The following is a 6,000-nucleotide window of genomic DNA, read 5'->3' as shown; positions in this document are numbered from 1 at the left end:
AAGGATCAAAGGAGCTCAGGAGCCCAAGATGAGATCAGACACTGCTCTCCCTGTGTCTGTCCGTGGGCCATGGTCCACATCCCTCTGGAACCAGGGGAAAGCCTCTACCCCAGCCAGGGCTGCCCCAGAAAACCTGTGCTGAACATGCTGAGAACATTGGAAGATTGAGGGCCAAGCTAGAAGTTTCTCAGGAGCCCAGGAAAGCAAACAAAGAAGTTCCTGTAAAGTTCCTTTAATCAAGGTCCTATCAGTGAAACAGAATTACTGATTTCAGGATTATGCTCATTACTGTGGGTGGCAATGCACCCAAAAAGAAACAAAAGACAGATGGCTCACTCTGAATCATGTATTTTTTTTTTATCAGACAATATTTAATGTCAAAGAAAGTGAAGAAAAAAATTAGAACCCAGATTAGTCTGATGTAGCACATTCTCTTGTCATGATTATTTCTATTTCTTGGATTTCACTTGGGAGGTTGCTCCTATTTGGGACAGGATGCTAACTGTTGTCACTTAAGGCACATTTCGCAACAAAGCATTGTTCTGGATTTCAAGGAAGAACACTGGTCTTTCTGAAAATCTTAATTCTCAGAGTCATCTCATCTACTTTCTCCCACCATAGAGAATAACAGATGTTTTTCATAAAGCTGTACATGTTTATCAAATATGTAAATTAACAAATACCACATCCATCTTTATATTTTAAGATATATATAAAGTATTTTATATCTGAGAGAGCACTTTTCTTCATCAGAAAGGGGGTGAAATTTGGTCCACACATTAGGACCTTCTGTCTGGAGTGAAGAATTCCATTTCTGGCCATTCCTGGTCTAAACTGTGGGCAAATGGCCTACCTCCTCCTGACTCCCTTTCCTAGCGGATGGAGGAAGCAGAAGTACATGCCATGTTGTCACCAGAGCCCAGAGACTCATCCCATCCATGTACCTTTCATGCAGTCCTTGAATATTTAGGACATACATAGATTTAGGATATCAGACCCTAGAGGAGGGGGCATGTATTCTCCGAAGAAGCCCTCATTCTCACTCCAAGGATATAATTCATGGAGTTATTTAGGCCTTTTGGGAAGATTGAAAATATTACTCGAAATGAATTACCATTTGATTTAGCTATCGGTTAGGACTGTTGTTAAGTCATAAATAAGCACATAATTACATCCTCTCTGCCCATCTTTGTACATCTCCTAATCAATTCCACTCACAGGTTGTTGTGGAGGATCTTCCCTCCCGCGTGGAACGCAAGCATGGCCCCACCAGGCCTAGCTCAAGGCTCTTTATGAACCTTCCCTGATGGACTCTCCCAGGGTTGTGGATTTCTCTACCATTGAATCAGTTCTACGTCATCTAACTTATTTCTCAAAGTGAAATTGTAATTAGTTCCTAGTTAGCACTTACAACGTGCCACTTGCTGCTCCAAATGCTTTTCAAATGTTAACTGTTTCCACATGCATAGAACTCTAAGACCCAGATACCATTATTATTCTCTGTCCGCAGACAAGGAAAGTGAAGGCCTGAGTGGTCACTTGATTTCTGCAAGTCCTACCACTTGTTGGATTATAAAGCAAAGCTGTGCATGTGGGCATCAGGTCCAGTCCCTTTCTACAGGTGTGATTACTCTCCAGGGAAGTCATGGAGGCAAGAACACTCCCTGACAGTAGCTCCTGGCTACATATCAGAGTGATCTGGGGGAGCTTTTATAAATTAAAAGTTCCTGGGTTCCCACTCAAAGTCTGTGATTAGGGAATGTCTTCAACTTCCTTCAGTGCTTTGAAGGTGAAGCCAAGTTTGGGGACCTTCTTTCCTGCAGCAGGATCCTAAGTGCACGGTGGGTATAAAATGAGTGTGTGTGTGTGTGTGTGTGTGGTGCCTTGCAGAAGCCTCCAGACCAGAGTTCTCAAATATACGTGAGTCTGTAGGTCATCTAACAAGCCACACCCAGAGGAGAGCTGTCACCAATCCTATCAGATATGGAAACTTTTGACAATGGTGGGTAACTAATTTCGGGAAATTTATTATAACTTAAAATAAAAACTTGTAATTGGAGGGCAAATTTCTCCCAAAACTCATGCTTCCACTTTTGCCCCTTGCCTAGTTACTGAGTCCACTCGTGGGTCAGAATGTGCCCAGCCATGCTGGTGGGTGACACTGATGTCCAATATTCCAGAGGGACCAGGGTGAGCCACAGAACCGAGAAAATGAAGCCGGTCACTTTTGCTTCATTTGGCCTTAGATTCTATGAAGTCAGCTGTCTCACTGTGTACCAAAGTCAAATCCAAACACTTTCCAAAGCGCAGCGTCCTGTCCATGGCGCTGTGTCCACGGATGTTTGGTCTGGTCCAGAAGATGGACACACTGTCCGCAGGATGGGCCTCCCAGTGTGTGGGTCTCGCTGCCCTTTGCAGCGGCCCCCTCTCCAGCAGAACTGAAGAAAGGCACTTTAATATGAATTCCTGCTCCCTGCAAGTTTCCAAGGTTCACCTCTTTCTCTCTTACATCAGAGCAAAACACAAAACGCGCAAGTCCCAGGGTAGCAGCCCCCAGGATTGGTTTCCCCCTCCTCTGGCCCTCGTCTCCCTCTCCAAGGGTTAAGTGTGGAGGGACGCGCTGCTAGACTTTGTGTCTGTGTCGTGGGAACTGCTAAGTTCCTCTGGATGTTTCTGATTATAGCTCACGTCACGCCTGAGCGCTGGCCCTGGAAGCCACACGGCTGTGCCCGCCGGCCTGCCCCGGGCTGGCCCCGCTGGCTCGAGGGGCCTCTGCGGCTCCGAGACGGGCATAACCCGAGAGCCAGCGGCCTCCTGGAGCCCACGCTGGGTCTGCTTAATCGCTCTGAAATGAGGAAGCCTGGGGGCTCCTGGACTCCCACGGGCACACTTGCCAAGCCTCAAACCTTAGATGGATTAGGGCTTCCAATCCCTCCCTCCCTCAGCCCTGCGCCTTATTTCTTCTGCACGTTTGTGCACAGCTTCGAGCCGGAGGACAAAGGTTAACCCGAGGCCTGGCCAGGCTCTCCTGGCCCACCGGAGCCCGCAGGGGCGCCCTGTGGCCGTTGCCACCGCTGGGCATCCGGCATCCAGGGGGCCGGAGCTCCAGACACCTTGGGAGCGAAGGTGCTTCCCCCAGGCCAAGGGCAGCCACGGTCGGAGGCGGAGCAGGGTCAGAGTGTACAGGTGACCTCTTTGGAAAGAGCTGACACCTTCTGTCAGGGACTCAAGGGAGTCTTGCAAGAAGTAAGAAGCACTAACAGAAAGCAGGTATGACAACACAGTTAGGGACTTTCCTGGGTGTGAAGACGACGTTCAGGACCGCATGAGGAGGAACGGGAGAAGGGAACAAGGCTGCTGAAGCCAGAGGGTGGTAGATAGTTGGCACCCAAATGCAGAGAGCGGAGGGAGCAGCATTCTCCATGTGACCCCACCAGTGGGAAGTATCTCGCTGAGCAATTGAGGGCAGGAAACCTGGCTGGGCTAGAAAGGATGTAGCATGAAAAACAGCCCGATGAGTCATGCGAGATGAACACTGGCCTGTAATAAGTGCAAAGAACTGTCAGGGAGGAGAAGCTGAGAGTACAGGGAGGTTTGGGGGGGCTGAGATGGAAGGTCAGCTGTGCCAGGAGGGCACGTGTGCTGGCGGAGCGGCCTCTGCGCCTCAGTTCACACTGGCGCCACACGCTCTCGGCAAACCTGGACGGTCAGGCCAGTGTGACCTCTGAGACCGAGCTCGTTCTTCAGGCAGGTTTTGTCTCCCCCGGGGCTTTTGCATGACTCCTCTTGTTGTCTCACAAACTTCCAGCTTTCTTCTCATGCCTGGTGGAACAAGTGTATCGGGATTGTTCAGGGCCACAGGGTAGCAGGCACTGAAAGGCGCTTTCCTTCTGGGTGACATAAACTTTCCAAATTTTCAAAGCATTCATAGAGGGGAAAAAAGGCATTGAGGTCTGTTTTGAGGATACACACAAGAAAAGTGATAGACTGAGAAGAGCAGTGACGTGGTGTGAAATCAAGGAGACTTTGGAGGCTGTCAAGGTTAATATGGAAAACAGGGAAACGGGGAAAGTCTACCCGAATGTGAGCTACTGTCACCATCATCATGAGTGAAGAGGCTCTTACTTTTCTAGTTCCTAGTTTACTGAGCACATGGCTTAGTGTAAACTGAATTTGGAAATTCTCTCCTTTCCCACGTTCACACCACTAAGTTCACTGTGTCTTCTGTAGCAGCATATTTACTCCTGCTTAGAGGTGGCACCTCTGTGACTTAGTGTGCCATTGCTCTCGTAAGAGGGTCATCCTGTGCCCTATTTCTTCCTCCTTCTCTGTGGTCCTACCTGGTGACTTGTGTTCTGCTCATGTTGGTCATTGTATGTCATGGTTTTTTTTTTTTTTTTTCCCAAATCAACTCTGTGTGGTCTTTTTGTGGTTTTGTGGGTAGATGAAGGATCTTGCTTCCGTGACTGGATGGCCTTCTAGAAGTAGTCCAGACTTTCAGTGTGTGCTGTCCCCTCAAAGAATATCACAGGTCTACCCAATGCTTTCTTGGCAGACAGAAAACCGGGATCTTGTGACACAGTTTTCATGGGATGACTCTTGTTCCCAAGGAACAGCATGATCTTCAAGGTAAGGTCAGTAGCTAAACGTCAGGGTGAGGGAAAGTGCTGTGGAGGTAGAGAGGCAGATGAGGTCTCTGGGTCCTCCCTCTGCAGCTGGTTGGAGGGAAGGAGCAGAGAAATAATGCAAACGTGCTGGACACTGTGGTCCCTTTCACATGCATCATCTGATTAACCTCCCAGGAACTTCATAGGTGCTAATTATCCTCATTATTTTAAATGATGGAACTAAAGCCCAGAAGCATATTAGTTAGCAACTAGCTGTTGTAACAGATAAACCTCCAAATGCAAAAGGCTTGAAAAATAACAAAGGTCTGCTTCTCGTTCATCTAAATCCCACATAGGCATATTCCTTCTCAAGAGGAACTCTCCTCCAGGGAGCCCTTCAGAGATATGCTTCCCTCCACTCCTGAGACTTGATCATTTTCAAGAGTTTTGTGGTGCTTTGGCTTCAATGGTGAGACTGATTTAAACTATGGTGAGGATGGTATTTTCTAACTGGAATGAACCATAGCAATAAATAGTCCAAACTCTGTATTTGTGTTGATTAAGAAACTGAGATTCAAGAAGATTGAGGGGTTAGTCAAGATCTCAAAGTTAGGTCATATCTGTGCATTCGGTTCTGCAGATGTGACTGAAAATTTGCTGAATGGGCCTAGATATAGATAAGATTTCCCCTCTCAATAAATTAAAACAGACTACAAATTCAATTCAGCTTTTATTTGTAGATATGAAGCACAGGAGGAGTTCAAAGTTCTAGAAATCCTTGGTATGAATATTTGGGCAAGGAGATAGTAATGCATGTGGCCACAGGCAATGCGGGAAATACCTTCCAAGGAAGGTAACAGGTGCTTTTCTCTGCCACTTCAGTTTTCACCTGCTTTTCAAAATATTTGTTCTCTCTATTGACTAACAGAAAGTATTTCCAATAGGTGACAAGTGGAGTTTCCTGATTTGTCATCGCAGGGGCAAATCTGATTACGTTTTATCTTTGGTGTTCCCTATGTTCCCAGAAACTGCAACTGTGGAGCAGGATAGGAAAGAGAAAAAGCAAACGGTTTGCAGATCCTAATCAGGTTTCCCTGAGGGAAGCAGAAGGTGATCCAGCTTGCGAGACTAGCATGCAAGGACCGGCTAGAGGAGAAGAAGGGTCGTGCGCAGAGAGGAACCCAGCGTTTCACACAGAAAACAACAGCAAGAGATGAGTCAGGATAGCCGTGGTGCAAAAATGTACAGGGAGGGGATGAAGAAGTGATAGGGTTTGATTCACTTCTATCTGGAGCCGCGGAATGAAATCACTTCTCTCCCTAGGAGATTAAACCCCAGTCTTGCTGTCTCCACCACAGAATGTCTGCTTTTCTCATTAACTGGACTTCCATAT

This window comes from Vulpes vulpes, chromosome 13 (assembly GCF_048418805.1).
Source record: "Vulpes vulpes isolate BD-2025 chromosome 13, VulVul3, whole genome shotgun sequence".
NCBI lineage: Eukaryota > Metazoa > Chordata > Mammalia > Carnivora > Canidae > Vulpes > Vulpes vulpes.
This window is presented reverse-complemented; position numbering follows the sequence as displayed.